This window comes from Periplaneta americana, chromosome 3 (genome assembly GCF_040183065.1).
Source record: "Periplaneta americana isolate PAMFEO1 chromosome 3, P.americana_PAMFEO1_priV1, whole genome shotgun sequence".
Taxonomy (NCBI): Eukaryota; Metazoa; Arthropoda; class Insecta; order Blattodea; family Blattidae; genus Periplaneta; species Periplaneta americana.
Genome location: NC_091119.1, coordinates 102,034,849 through 102,056,740, shown reverse-complemented (window position 1 = coordinate 102,056,740; position 21,892 = coordinate 102,034,849). Strand labels below are relative to the sequence as shown.

At 37.5% G+C, this 21,892-nt stretch overlaps 1 protein-coding gene across 8 annotated transcripts in view; it reads right to left on the bottom strand.

The window, feature by feature from the left end:
- Nucleotides 1-21,892, bottom strand: part of LOC138696340 (DNA polymerase alpha catalytic subunit-like) — a 575,659-nt gene that overhangs the window by 511,841 nt on the left and 41,926 nt on the right. For all 8 annotated transcript variants that reach the window (XM_069821156.1, XM_069821155.1, XM_069821153.1 and 5 more), the window contains exon 10: nucleotides 1,184-1,344. The gene's annotated coding sequence lies outside the window, so the exon portion shown is untranslated. The remainder of the gene's footprint in view (nucleotides 1-1,183; nucleotides 1,345-21,892) is intronic.

The window sequence follows — 21,892 nt, the reverse complement described above, 5'->3', positions numbered from 1 at the left end:
TATTAAGGTGTTCAGTTCACATTGTTGAATTAAATGGGGTTATTTATGATGTTCTGGGCTATAGGACGGATAGAGAATGTTGATGGTTGAGCTAAATCATCTGTTTGTTCTATTGGAAGAACCAATTCCTCCAATTGCGAAGGAGGATTAGGAACAGGCAGTTTTGGTCCAGGTGGTATAGGTCTTATTGCAGATGGAACATTAGGATATCCAATTGTAGATCTTGTTTTCTTTGAAAATCCCGTAATCTTTGTTAAACAGAAATAACAGTCTTCTGCATGGCTTGCCGGTTCATGCCAGATCATTGGAACTGCAAACGACATACTTCGAGTCTTCTTTCCGTTCATCCAGTTTATCAGCTTTGAGTAACATGTTGTGCAGCACATATGGGGAGCCCATGATTTGTCCTCATCACACACATTACATTCAAAATAGTAATAATATGCTTGTTTTAACTAATCTGATAACAGCCGACGCTGCGATTTTGCCGTAAATTCTCCACATACGTAACAAAAGCTGTCCGGCGAATTTACAAACGCACGACGAGATTTTTTAATTCTGAGAAAGAGTAAATGAACGCGAAGATAAACACTTAAAACCAGCGATACAACTTGTCACAAGCTCAAATAATATTCAACTAATCCTAAAATGCAATCTATTGCACTCTAAAAGCCCACCCTCTCAGTGCTTTCTGTCGGTCTAGCGTCATAAAGCAATAAAATAATACAGGTATATATCATCCACTACGCACCTTATTAATGCAGACTCATGTATTTGAAAGAACCTATTCCTTAAAATACACTTTTAGTATATACTGAGCAACAATAAGTTATAAAACGTATGAATATACTGTGTAACCGTTTAAATAAAGTCCATAGTTCGATACCCGAGTTCTTTGGTAAATTCATTCTTATTTTTTCACAATTTCCAATTTTCCTCTTAAATGGTGCGTGATGGAAAATTTTCAAGTTTAGATCTAGTATCAGCACACAAAAATTGATCTAAAATGACCATTTTCACCCTTGTGACAAAAACCTTGTTGACTAGTGTTATTAATTCTTTATGTAGACGAACCACTTCAAAAACTCATCTTTGTAAACCTGTGTGCAAGGGAAATGAGATTTTCTTGTGCACTTCTCTCAAAATCCACCATCGCTTTGCATGTTTGAATAAGATCTTGTACCTGTACTGCCAGAGCTGTGCTGTGGAGGTTTCCAAAGCTGCCATCAGGATGTTGCTGCTCTGCCAGACCCAGACTTGGCTTCTTTACGTAGTGGTCCAGATTTCGATTTCGGTGGTCACGAACAATGCAGTTGAGAGCAAGCAATACCATAGACAGAGTATCTGTAAATCACATCACAACCAATCAGAATGAAACAAAGAAATCTGATCTAAAATTGAATTACAAATACCATATTTCTGTATAGACTGTATATAGTCTATGGAATATAATGGCCGAATTTTGAATACCTTTGAAATTAATCAGATTATGTAAGATATGTATGGAAGATACGATAAGCAAAGTAGTAACAAATAGAATTATATCAGAAGAATTCGTAAATCAAACAGGATTAAAACAAGGTGACGCTCTCTTGCCAATCTTATTTAATATAGCATTAGAGAAGATAATACGACAGACTTAATACCAGCTGGAATAAACCTGGGTGGACACCACAAAATTTTTGCATAGGCTATGCTGATGATTTATTATTAATAGGAAGAAATGAGCTTCAAATAAGACAGCTATTTATTGAATTAATGGAAAAGGCACAAAACATTGGATTAAATATTAACGAGAGTAAAACAAAATAGCCTATATAGTAATCACTAGAACAAAAAGGATTCCAATAGCTTTAAAATAAAAAATTATAGTTTTGAAATAGTCAATCAGTTCAAATATCTTGGTGTTTTGATAGACAATTCTAATAACAGAAAACATGAAACACTTAACAGACTACATAATGCAAATTTTTATGCTGAAGGCCACTGGGAAGACCTCGAAGTAGATGGAAAGATGAAATTCAGAAGGAATGTATGGAAATGGGAATTACGGTACCAACTGGGAGAAACTAGCAAAAGACAGAACAGAGTGGAAGCGTTTTGTGAAATCGAAATGGAGCTGACATGCGCCATAATGTCCTTTGATTGATTGATTGATTGGTATTTCTGTATAAGCCTTGCATGGAAGTACTGAGTGATCCATATAAACCTTTACCATTTTGATTAGTTATATCTTCCTTGTGGAATTCAATGTAATCTTTAAATAATTTATTGAATTTTATTATCACAGTGACTACGAGAATCAGTACAAGTGGTCATGACTGAAATAATACGACTGCCGACTTCCATTATTGTTGAGAAGTGTATTTAGTGAGAAGTTAGCTAACATACAGTACTCTTTTGTGCAGCATGTTGTTTTGGATAAAACCTACCGGTACTGTATTACAAGTTCCTTGATCACAAAGCAAAAGACATTTCGAATAGAGTTGCTGTATGTGATATTCCAAACAAGTCAACAATTCTATCGTCTCCTCAGCGATAGTGGTGAAGACAGAACAGCAATGCCTCAAAATCATGTGCTGCATGATGATCGATAACATTTAATGTACTTACCATAGAAATCTTTATCCCAATTAAGCCAGAAATAGGATAGCCTACCCATGTGGCAAGTATCAGAGAGTATAGAGGATTCCACGTTAAGAAAAAAGCATTGAGCATATGGGGGCTGTTCCATCAATTATTTATAAGTCATTTCTTCAGAACTGGGAATTAATATGATACGTCATAACACACAAACAACCAGCCCCCAACCATAAAGCAACATACCCCCACCCCTACAATCGACAAATGCACATCGCAGAATTCAAGATCACCAGTAGTTCAGGAGACACTGAAGAAGACGTGATATCATGTCGAAACGGGCCGTCTGTCGAAGGAATATACCTTTTTAAAAATTTTAACACTTTTTAACGTATGACTAAATAATTTTATGTTTTTAACAAACAAAGTGTTAACGTGAACTTTAATCAATGGGAATTAATTAGTTTCCTGTAATCCATAGAACATAATTTCATTGAGAATTAGAGCGATTTCATGTGCTAAAATATTGTTACACCTCTAAAATTATCATAAGTTATATTTAATTTACGAATAATGGGGTAACAGCTAAATTGGTGGAATAGCCTTCTGCTTTTTTCCAAACATTCCGCTGAGGAATTTAACAGACAAGTAGAGGTAGTAGAGTTGAGGCTAAGATTTCACACTGTTAAAACATATACAACATTGTCTGGGTTTATTATATAAAATATCGGTACACAAAATTTAACTGTCAGCAAGACAAAAAAGACATTAGGTATGTAACTTAACTTCTTGTTTGATTATAGTGTGAAGTTAATAACGGAAAACGTGTGCTGCACATAATCTAAAATCAGTATTATAACCCTTCTTAAGGGGACACTCTGCCATTATAAGAAACTTTTTTCCTATTGTTCCGATTTCAATCAAATATTCATAGTATGTTTGGCTATGCATTGTAAGTATATGCACAAGATTTCAATTTCATTGCATACATACTTTTTGAAGAAAAAAAAAACAAATTTTGAACACATAAGTTACTTTTGGGTCAAAAATTTAAATTAATTTTACAAAGTTGTAATATGTTATACAGAAACGGCAGGAGAATAATGCCTAGCATCAATTTTGTCTTACTATTATTATTTTAAAAACTATATAATTAGGCCTAATTTTTAAATTTGTAATTTAAAATTAAATAAAAACTGTTTAAAAAATCATAAAATTGTTCAAAATCAAAATTTGGCAAAACCCATACTAGGTCATGTTTATGGGCAATGTATCTACCAACTGTAAAAATTTCAAGAACATTGGATTATATTTACTATAAAAAGTACATGCCAGAATGATGAAAAAAAAAAGTTACGGAAAATTAGTTTTAAAGTTTATTGTATATATTACATGCTAATAATTGACAATCACCAATCAGAAGTCATCAGAACCATAAGTTTTTCCTTCCTTCTGCTTCAAAATGCTCTCCCTATGAATTCTGGCAACCCTTTCCTACTGTCTTCTGTGTTTCTCCATCTCCAAATAATGTCGAACACTTTGTTTGTGGCAACAACTGTCTCATTGTTTGCAAATTTTGTTTTTTTATTTCTGAGACAGGTTGTGTTGGGTCCTTGAGAGTTGTTTGGTATGACCCCTGGTTGAACTGTACAACTGCTTCAATTACTGTCAGATGTACCTTTTTTTTGGACACAAAATTTAGTTTTGGGCACTTTGCCCATCTGACACTATGCAAACTCTCATTTGGATTTTGTCATTTCTCTTGTACATCTGGCTAAAATGGTATCTGATGACAATCTCTGCTATACAGGTAGTATTTCAGCCACTCAGGTGTCATTAAGGGGAGTACTGTCCATTTCTTTATGGGAATTTGGTTTTTCTCTCTTCGCTTTGGCTTTATTGTAGAGGCACCAAGAGTTCATTCCTTTAGGGCACTTATCATGTTCTGGCTTGGAATCTGTGCTTCTACAATGGTACAGAGTGGCCAACACAGCAGTCTTCATGTTTACAACATCAGGAATATTGGATGCAATAGTCCCCCTATAGTAGTGTTCTAGCTTCACTATTGTTGTGTCTTTCAAGTTGTCCCGAGTATTGCCTCCAAAATTCGTACCTCTTGTCTTCCATTTTTTTTATTTCACTTCTTATGCCTGAACCTAACCTCTTAGAAATATGGTTCAGGCACTCTTCTTTGATGATGGCATATGATATGAATTACTGTATACATTTAGTTTCTGCAGATGGTTGAACGTCTTGGACTCACCATCTGACAAAAGTATAGTATATCGAAACCCAGTTTCTCTGATCTTTTCCAGAGTCTCTCTCCAGCCTCAACCTCCAATGCTGGAGATGATCCTAAATAATTCCTGTCACATTTTGATTTGTCCCATATGGCGGAATAACAACATCTCATTGAAGACAAAGCTCAGACTGTTTAACATAAATGTAAAATCAGTCCTCCTCTATGGTTGTGAAACAAGGAAAATTACGGATGTAATAAATAAAAAGATACAGACGTTCGTCAACAGATGCCTGAGGTGTATTCTAAATATAAGATGGCCGGAAATAATAGCAAATGAAGATTTGTGGAGAAGAACTAACTAATCACAAATATATTATCAAATAAAACAAAGAAAATGGAATTGGATAGGCCACACGCTGAGAAAGCCAGATGGAGCTATTGAGAAGACTGCAATTGGCTGGAATCCACAAGGAGTAAGGAAGAGAGGACGGCCTAGAAAAACATGGAAACGATCGATAGAGGAGGAAGTAGAGAGATGTGGGAAAAGCTGGAAAGAGGTGAAACAGATGGCTGGCGACAGAGTACGCTGGAGGAACTTCACTGCTGCCCTATGTTCCACCTAGGAACAACAGGAAGAAGAAGAAGACATTTTGATTTGTGCCCAATATACAAAAAATGGAATTTTGGACTCTCACTGCCAAGACTTTTTGCTGTCAAAAAACATGTATGGCAGTAAGCTTATTTGGAGAGAATCTCAAAATCTATTACGAGGCCTGTCAGAATATCTATAACACAGCCTATCCCATAATTACTTGTAAACTCTCTCTTCATTCAACTCCCATCAAAAGTTATACCAGTATCAATTATTTCTTTTCCTACAATTTCAGGGTTTTCTTTACAGTGTGCCCTTTTTACTTTTTCTCTAGCACGATTACAAACATTCTCTTGAAATGCTTCCGCTTCTCTAGAAATGACCGATAAATGATTATAATATGAGCACAATGTGTTCATGTTCATCCCTAAACTAAAATGTTCAATGGCAGCTTGTCCCTTTCCAAATGCATGTACAATTTTTCTATTGACATCAAATGATGGTTTACCCCTATGTTTATTTTCAGTTATTTTTGGACTGGAATAAGTGAGACACAACACACAACCACAACTCTGACACTTCACTATTACTTTGGTGCAAAACCCATGCTTTTCCCTGGTTTGTCACAGTTACTGCATAACACATTAGAAAATAGGGAATTCAGAGAGAGTGAGTGATTGAAGATATAGTCCACGTTGTCTGACACTGAATTATACTTTAGGCTTACCGGTACTTCAACATTTTCTGTAGTAGGTTCCAACTTTTTACTGATTGCTGTCTGTATAAATAGATTACTAGCAGAAGCAGGATTTGGAGAAGTTTCTTGGGTGGAATTATTTTTTGCCCACCTGACAGCAATAAAATTGTAGATTTGGCTTTTGCCTTTTTAAAATTAGAATAATTTCCCATCACAGAAATTGATGAATCTTCCTTTTGGTACAGCCAGTATAGAGAATTGAAAAGAAAAACTTTTAGTTTACCTTAGTTTTGTAGTATGGAGTTTTAGAAACTCGATGTGATCACTGGGAGAGCTGTGGTACCACCCAACCTGCCCAAAATAGGTACCTTACTTATATAGGAAAATCGTCCTGCTTGAATGAAGAAGGCGGCCATATAGTGAAACCTGCCTTTGCGGTCACTTTATTTAAATGGCCACCTGGCCAAAAGGCCAATTTTCTCTGGAAGCAATTGAATTTTCCATAAGAACAATACAAATTCTCCCTTTATTTAGCGGCCACCTCATGCGCAGGACAGCGGCCGGGGTCTATTTGGATTGGAACCTGACTGTAACAGTCACTGTCCAACAAGAAATCTTTTCAGGGTTACTGTCTGACCTATTTTTTTGATGGTTAGAGGACAGAGAGCAATAACACGAGGACAATACCTAATGTACAACAGTACAACCTCCATATCTTGGGGTTACTTGTTTACTGTTTTATGACTCTTTTGTCACTTTCCACTTCGACCCTGCACAGCTATAAATTCTTACTCGTTTTTAAAGGATTGAAACACGGACGTTTTCTATCGAAAATGTCACAGTATGCTTCAGGTCAGTAGTTAACCATTCGAATTTTTTTCTCCTCTTTCTATCTTTCTCTATTTGGACCAGCTATTACGAATTTTTCTTTTCATTCAGTTGATTCAGAACTGTGAAGCTAGTTTGAGAGAGAAATCATGACTTACAATAAATCTAGAGTGATGTTAAGTTTAGAGGTGAGACGAAAAATGATTGAAGAAAGTGAGAAGGGAACATCTGCGAGAGAAATTGCAGTTTGAGAGAGAAATCATGACTTACAATAAATCTAGAGTGATGTTAAGTTTAGAGGTGAGACGAAAAATGATTGAAGAAAGTGAGAAGGGAACATCTGCGAGAGAAATTGCAGAAATATTCAAATGTGGAAGGACACAAATAAACGGTATAATTAAGAATAAAGATGAAATATTAGAAGAATTGGAGAAAAATATGCCAAAAAAGAAGAGAGAATCTGTGTTTAGTAATGTGAATGATTTCGTTTACAAATGATTCAAGTGTGCGAGGGCGAAGAAATTGCCAGTAAGTGGGTCTATGATTCAAGAGTAAACTCTTGAATTGCCAAAGAACTCAATGTAAGCAATTTTGTTTCTAGTAATGGGAGGTTAGAGTAGAATGCTTTAGAAAACGGCATAACATTGCATTTCGTTCTGTGTCTGGTGAAGGAGGTGACATTGCAACCAATGTTAATGAAGAATGGAAAAAATAGATTGCCTTCAATTCTTGCGGAATATGAACTCAGAGACATTTACAATGTTGACGAAACAGGTTTTTTTCAGGACCCTCCCTAATAAAACTTTAAGTTTTAAGAAAAAGAGTGTAAAGAGGGGAAGTTGGCAAAAGACAGAATAACCCTGCTATTTTGTTGCAATGCTGCAGGAGGAAAAGAAGCACTCTTAATGATAGGAAAATCATTGAACCCGAGATGTTGGAAAAATGTTGACATGGGCTTGTTGGGGGTGAAGTGGACTGCCAACAATAAAGCTTGGATGAAATCACATTGTTTGAGAATTAGCTACTGTATGCGATTTCAATTCCAAGATTAAATGCCAAAATCGCAATGTGATCAGTGAAATTGGTGTTTCCTCCCCCAAATACATTACACCTCCAGCCCCTTGATCAAGGTATTATCCAGCCATTTAAATTGAGGTACCGCAAGCGAGTTTTGAAAAGGCTAGTTGCAAGAATTGGAAGAGGCTGAGATTAATATGCACGATTGTTGTAGGCGCACAGTACTAAAAAGTCAATGAAATTCAGTATTTTTATAAAAACAGCAACCTTAATCAAGTAGCCACCTGATAAAACGGCCATTTTACAAGGTAACTTCAGATGGCCGCTTTAGACAGGTTTCACTGTATTTCGTCGTTGTGACGTAATTTGAAGTGGAGTGGGAGAATGATTGCAGTGTCGCTAACTGTGGTAAATGACGCGCGTAGTGTGAGATCTGAACTTGAAATGGCATGCGCGCGATATGATATGAAAGTATGGATTTTGTAGGTATACTGCGAAATACAGTGGAGTGGGAGAATTTTCTAGTTTCACACAATATTTTCAGGCAGTCAGTGGCGTGTCCAACGTGTGCCGATATCAGACAGGTAATAGGCAGGAACAACAGATGTTATTATAGGTGCAACAAACGCCACGGAATGGCATTGAGATGTAATTTTGAACGTAGTGCTAGACGTGGTTCATTTGTGGGCGGAAGCAAGTTATCTGTAATCGAAATTGATGAGAGTAAATATGGACGCAGTAAATACAACTGGGGCAGACGCGTTGAGAGTCAATGGGTTTTTGGGGGGATAGACCGAGGAAATCCTGGTAACTTCTTCCTTGTCCCTGTACAGAACCGCAATGCAGAAACGTTGCTAAATCTAATTACACAGTGGATTCTTCCTGGCACGACTATAGTGTATGACTGCTGGAAAGCTTATAATGTCTTGCAAAATGAAGGCTTCGTGCATCTCCGTGTTAACCATTCTGGTGAGTTTGTTGACACGGACGCCAGCGGCGAGATTCACATGGAAAATGTATCATGTCTAGCGAGACAAATCTTGCCCGTTCACACCCAGAACATTGAGAGGAAGTGGCTCTCCATCAAGTACTCGATGCATGTGTTCGGCCGAAGGAAGGAGCATTTCGAGGGCTACTTTGCTGAGCACATATTGAAGTCGAAATTCCCGAGGTCCCGTCTGTTGTGCGAGTTCTTCAAAAGGGCAGCACTGCTCTACCCACCACAACCATAAATGGGTAAGTATTACTATTGGACCATCGGATCTGTGCCCCTTCAGCGCTGTCGTCGTTCTTGAAAAAGTTAACGCCTGTACTCACTCCATTCCACCCGCTTTCCTCCCACCACGTCAAACAGCAGACCACGAACCTTGCCGAATAGGGATGTTGCCAAACTTCCGTCAAACGTCGTCATACATAACTGGTCCTCCATGCTACAATATAATTTCTTTCAATCAAAATACATCTTGTATTTCTACATTTTTTAAACCTAAATTGCATGTCTCGAATCACTTTCCGTAGCGTTTCTCTCCAACCTTGGAAATTATTGCTTCTCTCATAACCTTCAGTAATTTCTTCAATGTCGGAATTTATTTCTGCAAGGTATTAAATTCTTGTATCTTTTTTCTTAAAATATACATCGGTTCATATGATCTACAAGAATTAAAGGTTCTCTAGGTCTGTTCTTCCCTGGTGATTCTAATTTTTCATCTCCTCCACAGACTCTCCCTCTCCTGATTTTCTTTATTAGGCGCTCTGACCTGCCTATATAAATTACATAACATGTTGTATTAGTATTAGGTGAGTAAGTAATTTTAATACATAATCAATTGAAATAAAATAAGTCTCACCTGTGATCGCAGCTCTTTTTATCGTTGCCTATAGGAAAGAGATGACCTGTTTGTTTCTCTTCATCGCAAAATGTTATTACTTGCTTAATAATATTTTTTCACCACTCCGTCACAGCCTAAGACTATGACTCCGTGCTGCAGTATTCATGTTGAGTTGACAATACTGGACTGCAAGTGCAAATAAACTGTCCCGCAAGAAGACTCAAAATTGTGAATTGTGGGGGAGAGAAAGGGAGAGAGATAGAAAAGAGAGAGATAGAAATGCAGGGAGAGAAATGAATTACCGAGGCTGAGAAGGAATTAGGGTTCAGTTCGCGTATCTTACGGGGGAACAGATCAGATGGTCCGACAATATAAACCTAACCTAACGTAACCATTCATATAATCTTATACACCTAATCTAATCTAATCTAACCTAACCTAACCTAACGTCTGAGAATAGTACACACTTAACCTAATCTAACCTAACGTCTGAGAATAGTACACACCTAACTTAACCTAACCTAACATCTGAGAATAGTACTCACCTCACCTAACCTAACCTAACATAACATCTGAGAATAGTACAAAATGTAACGTTGAAACCTGTCAGAAAATACTACACACCTGTTCTAAATTTACACACCTAACCAAACCTAACATAACGCAATACACACGTTATGTAACCTAATGTAACATTATACTACACACCTAATGTAACATTCCTCACGTTTAGCACACCTGTTGTAACATTCCTCACATTAGTTTCATTTCGTTTGCAGATATTGGCATCCCTGCTACACCTATAGCCTGTCGTCTACCGGAAATCGAGAGTCATCTAGTGGAAGTGAACATTCAAGATAAGGAAATATTGCAGGCAGCCAAAATGGAAGGGGGCGCAAAAATCACGCATATCCATTGTTTCAAAAAAAGGAGCATCAACCAGGATGGGCAAGTAGAATATATCCCCACCCAAACAGTAGCAATAACATGTAGGTCACAGTCTCTGCCAAAAGCCCTCACTCTGTATTGCAACAGATACGAAATTTTCAAGCTTCCATATTACAATGCCTAAACTGCTACAAATTTGGACACCCAGCCAAATTCTGTAAAAATACACAGAAGTGCAGAAAATGTGGCAACACACATCCGATGGAACGATGTCCCAGCACCTGCATAAAATGTAGCAACTGTCAGGGTCCTCACACCCCAGTAGACAATAACTGCCCAAACAAAAAGCTGGAAACACAAATTTTGCAGATAGTAAATGAAACACGAATGTCACGATATGATGCCATGCAGCTACTAACTGGTCGCAAGTCCTACGCAGCAGTCGCAATACAGAACAACTCAAATACAAGTAAAGATAACTTTCCGGAGCTACCAAAAATAAATACCACACAAACTGTACATAGCCCACAGGTAGAAAACAGTACACAACCAGAAACAAGTAGGAAGAAAAGAGACTCCACAGAAACACCTACATCAAAACTGGGGCTCCCCCTGAGTAGGAAGGTAGACGAAGAGGAAAACAACAAGCAGGTCCAGTGTCGAACCACACCAGGCAAACAGTATAAAGAACTATATGGTAAAGAGATCCAATATACAGAATTAGCAGAAATCACAACAACCCAAGACTACAAGAAAAGTAGTGCATCAACCCTACAATACCCAAAACATGCGGGAACAAACCCTCCTTACCAAGAAACAAAGCCAGAAAAGCCGAAGAAAATGGAAAATGAGAGACTAGAAATTTACAAAATGATCCAACAAATTCTACCAAATGTTAATGAGAGTAAAAAAAAAAAAAAAAAAAAAAAAAAAAAAAAAAAAAAAAAACAAAAAAAAAAAAACAAAAAAAAAAAAAACTCCAGCTCAAATCCCAGAAGGTCTTCGAGGTCTTAAACTAATCCAATGGAATGCCCGAACCATTCATAACAAAACGGTAGAATTCCAACAATTTATTATACAAGAAGAGCCTGACATAGTTTTCATATCTGAAACATGGTTACACTCATCAACAAATTTACTATCCAGGGTTTCACAATCATACGCCTAGACAGACTACAAAGAGAAGGTGGAGGAATTTTATTCATGATAAGAAAGGACATTCTCATCCACAACGTACGCACTGTCACCAATTACAATGACTCGTTTCAAACAATAGAAATAGATATAGATGCTTACCAAATCATTGGAATCTACAACGCCCCAGGCAACCACATAACCCAGACTTTCTGGACAAATCACTTTCCTATAAATAGCAACAAAAAATATATCATTATGAGAGACTTTAATCTACACATCACAATAACTCGAAACAGCATCTCTTTGAGATACAAATTTGCCCAACACCTACAACAGGACATCTCCTTAATCAATGAAGACCATCCGACACGTTAGGACAGCCAATTAGGACAGCAAAATAGCTCACCAGACCTCACTTTCCTCTCACACAATCTCATTCCAACTACGACCTGGCAAATCAAAATGGATAATATGAGCAGTGATTATTTTCCCATATCCATATCAATCAACCAAGTAATCAAGCGACAAACAATTCGCCAATAGAGCACAAAAGTAGTTATCATACAGGTAGGCACAAAAGTGGATATCGAGCAGCTCGTGCAAATCATAACAGACTACAGCCAATTTGAGGAAAATTGCAACAAACCAGCCAAATTGACCAAAAACTGGCACAGTACTGTCAAACCCAAATGGTGGAGTGAGGAGATAAGGGAGGAAATCAACACGAGGAAAGAAATGGCAAAAACTTTCATCCGCCAAAAAAAATTTAACCAATTACATTGCCTACAAACGACAACATGCAAAGATATGAAGGCTCATTCTCAATGCCAAACGCAAGGCCTGGAAAACCTTCTGCTCCCAAATTATAGGCCACACATCCACTTCAATGGTCTGGAAGCAAATAAAATGGTTTACCAGAAAAGAAAGTCCCCAAAACTCAGTAGCGGGTGGTGAGTTTGAAAGTTGGGGAGGCCAAGACGTGAATGATGAGAATATAAAAATATAAGGCCTGTGACATACCTCATTATCAAGCACAGAAGTTATAGGTTTTAAGAAATTAAAATTAGGTTTTCCAATTTATGTTTTAGGATTTTAAATCTTATGTTTAGGAATTTATATAATTTTACGGGAAAAAATAAAAATAAACAACATACTGTTAATATTATTACGACGGCTTGGTAAAGATTGTCTCTCTTTAGGACACTCCAAGTCCTAACCTACGAATTAGGTCTTTTTAGGTCATATTGAATTTAAGAATGTTACGCTTTGCTACATAAAACGAATAAGAAAAGCAATATTTCCAGAGCAGCAACAAAATTGATTCGAACCTAAGAATCCGGGGCTTGCTCATTACTATTACATAGTCTAATTTTACAGCAAATTAACTCGATGTTCCTCTTTCTTTGCAAACCGATCAAATAGGTCACAGCATACTGAATAATTGCTACTAGAAGAAACTAGAGACAAATCTGCATTTGTTTCTAAACTCTCGATATATTTAAAATACTGTAGAAGTAAATATATCATATACATCTTGTAACACAAAAGAATAAAATAACAAGAACACCTGCAAACAAGAGAAAAATCTAACAACATAAATGAAAACTTTTACACTGGGAGAGAAAACTAACAACACATGACTCAATTTTCTAAAATCAAGAAGAGAGAAAGAGAGAGAGCTTCCCAACACAGCCGAAACCAGCTGTGACTATAAGCAGTACAGTTGTCAGCGGTGGGTAGGACGTCTCCAAATCGGCTCCCCTCGCGCGTTTTATCAAGTTTAAACACTCTTCTAACCAGCTATCTTATTGGTTGAACTGCTGTTGCCATGGTTACTGGGGAGTAGCGTCATGTAGCCGACTCCTCTCTCCTGCTCTCGCATAGACACAGCAGGCTGCTAGATGTCGACTACACAGGTACAGCGCTATCTGTTATTTTCCAGTACGAATTATTTGTACTATCTACAGTATAGCGAGCGGTCATCACAAACTGGATGTGGTCGACTTTACGTAACTTACATCTTAGTCATAGTGAATAGTAAAATTAATATAAAAGGAAAAATGTTCGTCATTTGCTGTAACTTGTCTGTGATGTTAATTCAGCTGGAATTATTATTGCCATATTGTGTTCTGGTAAAATATTAGGGGAGGCTCGGCCTCCCTTGCCTCCCCTGAAAATCCGCCGCTGCCAAAACTCCATTATACCCAGACACCCTAAGTTATAGGAGGATTTCATAAACATGATCGCACCAGATGAGGTCCAGAATAAAAACCGCTTGCCACATTTCATTTATGACAGGGTGGCAGATAACCTCACAACAGACATCACGCCTGAAGAAATTAAAATAGCTCTACAAACAGTGCAAAAAGGAATGGCCACGGGACCTGATGGAATCTCTTACGAAATTGTGAAAAATTTGCCTGACAAATACTATACAATATTAGCAAAAGCATACACACATATTCTAAAACAAAATGCGATCCCTAATTCATGGAGACAATATTATTTCATACCCATACAAAAACCAGGAATGACAGGATTCCAGGCACAAGATTTTCGTCCAATAATCCTAACAAATACCGTAAGGAAAATATATGAAAAAATTCTAACACAATGAATATCATTCTATATGGAAAGAATGGGACAATGGCCCAAATGTCAATATGGATATAGAAAGGGACACAATACAACACATTGTTTATTGCATATAGTCTTATATATTTTATCAGTATGGACCCAAAGACAACATCTCAATCTAGAAGCGATGGACATATCAAAAGCCTATGATTCAGTGATACTCTTAAGTCTACAACAAGAAATTGAAAAAAATTTTACTCCCGCCAGATATAATTAAAGTCATCATTAATCTCATGACCAATAGAACTGTGTCCTTCCCGCCAGCCTATGGAAACACAACAACCAGAATTACCAACTTAGGAATACCACAGGGTTCGTCGCTCAGTCCAATACTTTTCACCATTTACATCATGGACCTATCACAGCTCCCACTACAAAAAAGCAACATACTAATTTTCACAGATGACATATAAGCTTATATTATAACAACCAAAATCTCCAAGACAAACCTACAGAAAATCTCAAACAATACATTCAAGAAGACATTGAGACCATCCAGTTTTACCTTAATCAACAAGGACTAACAATAAATCCTAGGAAAAGTAAACATATCATATTCCATAAAAGACGAAAGCGCCCTTACTTATGGAATGAAACAGAAATCCAGAAACACAGACTAGATCCCAAACCTGTATCAAAATCCTGGGTGTAGATATGGGGCCATATGAATAAAACTGAAGGATTTCCTTCGAAGCAAGAGGTTGAAGTATAAGGTTATGCTTCGAAGCAAGAGGTTGAAGTATGAGCATATGCTTCGAATTGTAAGAATAACCTCTACCTTATCCTTCAACCTTCTGCTTCTAAGACAGGAGCATGTGCTCATAAAAGTTGTTGTGACGTTTCATGTTGCAATACTGTGTATTTGTCGGTGCTCTTTGTCAACTGAGTGCGGGTGTTCGGTTTCATAAAGAAATTCGATAAGCAGCCACGGTAGGCCTCCCAATGACTCAGCAACTTTTCTTCTAATGCTAATAAACTACACTCATTTCAATCACAACTAGATAAAGATTCCGCGTGGTTAAAACTGGATCTTCTGATTCAGACGGCGCGCCGCGGCAGTAGCTGTGCGCCCCTTGAAAGTACAATGATATTTGCAGGCTACACATCCCGGAATATTAGAAAAAAAAGTCACAATTTCCGGAAGTGCAAAGGAGAAGAAAAAGAGACAGCATTTCAGAAAATGATAAAATATTTCGAAGAAAATTCGGCATACTAATAGCTACCTCCTAACATGCGTCTTTGCAGTGGTCATAATAGCATTATTAAATATTATTGCGCCTACTATGAGTGTGAGAAATAATGATAGTTAATTAACGTTTCTGCGTTAATCTATGTGCATCAATAAAATACGAGTAGAAAAATTATGTCAATGCAATGACGTGAATACATTTGAAGTCCTTCCAGTGGCAGGTTCCTCAGGCTCTAAAGTATTTTCATCTTCATTTAAATCCTGTATATTTTCTGTAAAGTCATAGTCATGATCATGTAGGTACTTCTCTAGCCTACATTGTGCAACACAATGCAACAAACAATGATTGTTTGGACGTTTGAGGCAGCAATTGTACAGGCGTATTGTAGAATAGAAAACCTACTTCTTAGTTGGCCAAATGAAAGTTCTATTATAAAATAGCTGTCCCCTTATTTTAAAATCCGATTTCGATATGATATCATGAGCCATGGTTCCAAGCCTTCACCCAATAGGACAGTATTTTTAAATCCACTTCACACATCACGAACTGATGAATTTTTCCTTATTCTACAGTCATGGACGGACCCTGGCCAACTAGCTGTAACACTCGTAAAGCGTTCTTTTGCATTGCATGTAGCCTGCAACATGCTCATCATTTCATGATCATACCAGCATGCTGTGTAGGTTTAGGAATACACAAAAGTCCAATCTAATACACTAATAGCATTCGGAAAACTAAATTTCTATAACTATTCAGTTATTACAACAGTTGTACGTATCTTGTAATGATGTTGACAACTTGAGCCATATGTTCACTTTTTCCGTTAAGGTCCCGCGCCGTGGCGTCGTGATCTAAGGAATCCTGCCTAGGACTCGCGTTACGGAATGAGCACTGGTTCGAGTCTTCATGGAGGAAGAAATTTTCTCATGAAATTTCGGCCAGTGTATGGGACCGGTGATCACACTTGGGGAGCTACGATAGGTAGCGAAAATCCGGTTTTGCAAACCAGCTATAACTGCTGGAGGGATCATCGTGCTAACCACACAATATCTCCATTCTGGTTGGATGATCGTCCATCTCTGCTTCGGCTTTGGGACGTGAGGCCAGCAGCCGGCTGGTCGGTCTTGGCCCTTCATGGGCTGTAGTGCCATAGATTTACTTTTACTTTTACACTAAAATAACTGTTTTACTCATAGTGGTGCCATGTATAACCACCTCTTCTGCAATACCTGATTAGAATCTCGGATCGACCATAAACTGCAAAAAATAAATAATAAATAAAATAAAATCATCATCTTCATTTCCGAGGATGTCTGGCTGGCTTTAAGAGGGCTGGATCCGATACGAGTCCGCACGCTTAGGCACGGTTTGGTCCACTGTGAGCTCTGTAGGCCTATATCCGATAATTATCCAAGTCCGACAGTGGCTTCGGTGGCATTCGTGAATCCGATGCTGATAAGTTGGCCAACCTGCCTCAGCTCCAGATGCAGCCAGGTCTCGTTTCATGACGAGTAGCCTTATAAACCTGAGAGCTCCAGGCCCCAACATCGGAAACTCCCAAGACTTTACACTAACCTATTTTTACTATTGCAGATAATAGATGAAATGAAATGATAGAGAGAAACGGGAGTATCCCGAGAAAATCCTTTGCAACGTCTGATTTTTCCACCACAATTTCCATCATGATCTGGATGGGGATCGAATCCGGGCTTCCTGGATTGAAAACAGCAGCTAGCACTTGGGCTAAAGAGGCGGCTATTTCCGAGAATGCCCCTACTCTTCTCCCTTGTTTCTTCCAGAAAATGGGTTAATCCATAGGTCATTTTCTTCATGAAGTGTATATAAACTCTTATACTGCTCCCTAACAGCACACCACCATAATTTGTAGTACTTTTCACGTCGTAATACGACTGGTAATTCAACCGTCACAGAGATGAGTCTGCTCCTGACCAGACTTCACTTTTTAGAAGGATATGCTTCTGAATCGAAGGATATGCTTCACTTTATTCATACATTTTTTCTAATTTTGAAGCAAGAGGTTGCTCTCCAAGCAAATGCTTCTTCCTGTGAAGCAAGTGCTCTTTTCCTGTTGCGTCATCAGGAGGAGAAGGTTGTGCTCTGCATTTTATTATTAAAATCTGAAGCACATCCTTCAAAATAATAGAGTAAAAGGATATGCTCAACTTTATTCTTACGGCCCATATGTAACTTCTCTGGAAAAACACATTACTCAAACCTCCTTCAGAAATTAAAACGGAGAGCAATAATATTCAAGTATATGATCAGCAGATATTGGGGAAATCACCCTATGGTATTTCACCTACTATACAACAACTTCTTGATAGCACTACAAGACTACACCATGGCCATATTACCAAAGCCTCAGGCCCAAATAGAAGCACAACTAAATTCAATCCACTACCAGGTAGCAAAACAAATCCTGGGTATAAGTGGCAAACCACATACCCTTTCTGTACTAAGACAATAAACTACCAGTCGTTACATCACAGGAGAAAGTTAGCATGCCACAGGCCAATATACAACAAGCTCAAAGGAATCACACACTTAACCCAAAACAGCGAACATCCTATACCATATCAAATTCCCCAAATAATCCAAACTTTTACAGAATATTACCGCACTCTACATTGTCCAATCTTTCCTCGCTTTCCACTGTATTGCATTCAGTATGAGGTTTTCCAAAAAAGCATACATACAGACACCACAACCTTCAATAAACAAGAGACAAATACGGGACAACGATTCTGAGAATTTATAACCAACATGGAAGAACAGGAGCCCAACAAAGTGCAGATTTACACTGTGGATCCAAATCTGACATGGGGATGGGTGCAGCATTTGTAAATACAACAACAGCAGGTAGAGGGAAAATCAAACTCCACAAACAGTCATCCATCTGCAGAGCAGAATTATTTGCAATTCGGCAGGTCCTATCTCAGCAAAGCACCTAACAGGAAAAGCTATACTCATATTCGTGATTCACTGAGTGCATTACAAAAAATAAAAAATAATGCCCTTTCTGCGAAGACCCCCCTGGATAGTAATAAACATCAAACAGTTATATATAACATAGGAAAGGAGAACAAAATAAAATTAATTTGGATACCGGGACATAAAAGCATACAAGGTAATGAGATTGCAGACTCTCTTGCGAAAGCAGCCATAACGTCCAACCCTGCCTCATCAATAAATATTCAGATCACTGACTTAATAAAACAAAATATAAGACAAACACAGAAGCCACACAGGCAGACAAACCATGGTAGGCCTAGTTACACAAAAAATTAACACGACCATTCATTTCAGTAACAAACTAAAACATAATGCAACAGTAACTCCAAAATACTGTTATTGCAAGTTATCTTGAACCTTCTGAGCGGGGTCAGAGGGGCAGAGGGAAGGAAGAGCGTAACGAGGGTGGAGCCAACTGAGTTGTTTGCGCATGCTCCACAGCATAATCTCTTGTCAAGAAACATAGTACTATTTCCTTCACTGTGTACCAGTAGTGTTACCATGGAGTAGCAACCATAGGGTAGTAATTATGGTGAAATCACACCACTGCGGAGAAAAAGTAACGCTGTTATCTATAGCCGAGAAAGAGAAATTATCGCAAATATAATAAAATTAAGCGTTGCGAGGAGGAAAAATTAAACATATATTTGCTGGAACCTCTTGCTAAGGAATATGAGAGAGCAGCTAAATACTCTGGCAAAAGTATTAGTTCTGTGAACAGAATTAAAAATAATATTGAATTACAACCGAATGAACCTCACACTACTCCGGGAAAGAATAGGTATCTAATGTTTAAAAATTATTGCTATAATAGTTATGTAAAATAGTGTGTGTATTGAGAGCGACATAACGAATTACTGTTGCAAGTTATTATTTTCTTATAGTTCTACTAAACATATTATTTCATTCCAGAATTAGACTTGTGTAAAGTTGAAGTGGACGACTTCGATCAACATGTTATTCGGGATACAATCGAAGAATTCTATCTTGTTCAGAAAGTAGTACCTACGATTAAGAAGATAATTCCGAATGAATGATGCCATTGGCGAAATAATTAATTTTGAAACAAGCGATGATGGCAGCAATGATAGGGATATGGATTGTGTATAATTGTAAAATAATGTAAATTCAAATAATAAGCCTGTAAAATATTGTTATAAGAATATGTACATATTAGCTGAAGGTATAAGTCATGCAGGCCTATATAATGTATAGAAGTAGCTGTAGTAACTCCTCCATTGCCGGTCCCCAGCCCGGATGAGAGAGGAGTGTACACACGATTATATATAAATACTTACTCATTACAGGTTAATTAAAGCTTGCTATGAAACTATGTTCTCCTCTCAAAACCGGCGTATCGAGAGAAGATGATGTCTGTATTGAACCAAGTTCTTTTACAGTAAAGAGCCGTAAGGTAGAAGAACCAACGTTTTTTGAAAAGAGTCACGTTACCTGAGGGAGGGGCATCTTTGCCGTGTCGTTACGTTGATGAGTACACGCCGTACCGAGCAGTTCCAAAGACAGACTTAGGGGATGTAAGGTTCAAGATAACTTGCAATGACAGTACCTATACCTCATTGGAAGGGGAGAATCTTCTTTGTGTGACTGTCAACAACAGTCAGGAGAAATAAACCATATGTTCTTTCAATGTCAACTACACAAACAATCCCTAGACCAAATAATACACGAGATCAGCCAAAAACTAGGATTTGGACCCTGGAAGATTCCAGACATACCAGTTGAAAATGAAATCCAGATAGGAAAACCCTTATATATATATATATGAACATGAAGATTTGTAAAATGTAATTTAAAAAAATACACAGTCCGACTCTCAATATACTTTGAAATTACAGTGATAATTGTTTCACAAGACACTCACAACACCAAAAACGAAAGAAGGATCGATATAGCATCGGGAAGAAGAAGGAGAAGAAGGAGGAGAAGAAGAAGGAGAAAAAGAAGAAGAAGAAGAAGTGGCTGTGATAAAAGTGTTCAAAATTGATTTCCAGCGCCACAATCCCAGTAATTAACGTGTAAATATTCGTTACGAGTCCGTTGGAAGTGGCTGTTGGAAACTCTAGATTGACCCTATTTTTTGTCCGCCTGGCAGCAATAAAATTGCAGATTTGGCTTTTGCCTTTTTAGAATTAGACCAATTTCCCATCGCAGAAATATTAATAATACACTAGATAATAGATAGCACAGTACACACCTTGTTTTTACTAACCTAATGAAGAAATATACACTATATACACTGTTAGCCTACATTTGAGGTGAGTGTAACCTAACCTATATTCCTAAAAATTATTTACTCTGTACGTACTATACACACTGCCTGTGAACTATTCACACTATGCCTACTAAATATATTGCCTCTCAACTATTTATCCTATCATTGTATTTATACTAAAACGGTTTAAAATTATAATTTACAACATATACAATATCATAAAGCCGTATTGCGCAAAACAATAACAAATAATTATCGCGCCAACAACACCAAAACAAACCACTCTGTTTCAACTTCTCACACAGATGTAGATACTGTACTGTAGCGTTTTCAGGATAGGCAACACTTGAAAACTAATACAGCAAAAGACTATGGCACTGACGTGAGACCACAGTCTTGTGACTGAGACCCTAGATCATATATAAAACAGATTGACCAAGCTTATATTAAATTTAGACGCAACTGGAAAATAACGGACGCTATGCGTCGCTAGTGTCGAGAAATGAGCTTGCAATAACCAACACTAGATGGCAGAGTACCTGAAAGTACATAGAGTAATACGACTGTGGCATGACTTTTTTACGTCATGCCACCTCCAAATTTCTTTCTCATTGTAATGTGAGATTATGTTACTTTGATGTGTTGCTAAATTGTAGCCTACAGAAGCTTGTTTTACCCAATTCATCAACACACATAGATGACATTTTGGTACATGGCTGATATAATGTTGTTTGCGTTCAATATATAATCTGTCATCATTTGATGTACGATATCTAATTGTTTTTAATTTTCAGTATACAATATCTCACTAGCAACAATTAACACAAAATACTAAAAAGAACAGATTTGTCTGCGTTTGTTGAATGCACATCATCATGCTCACGAAAAGGCACTAATTTATTTTGTGTGCACAAGATTACAATTTTTTAATATGAAGGAAAAGCAGGTATTCCTCTTCTGAAATTTATCCGATAGGGGAAGAATTACAA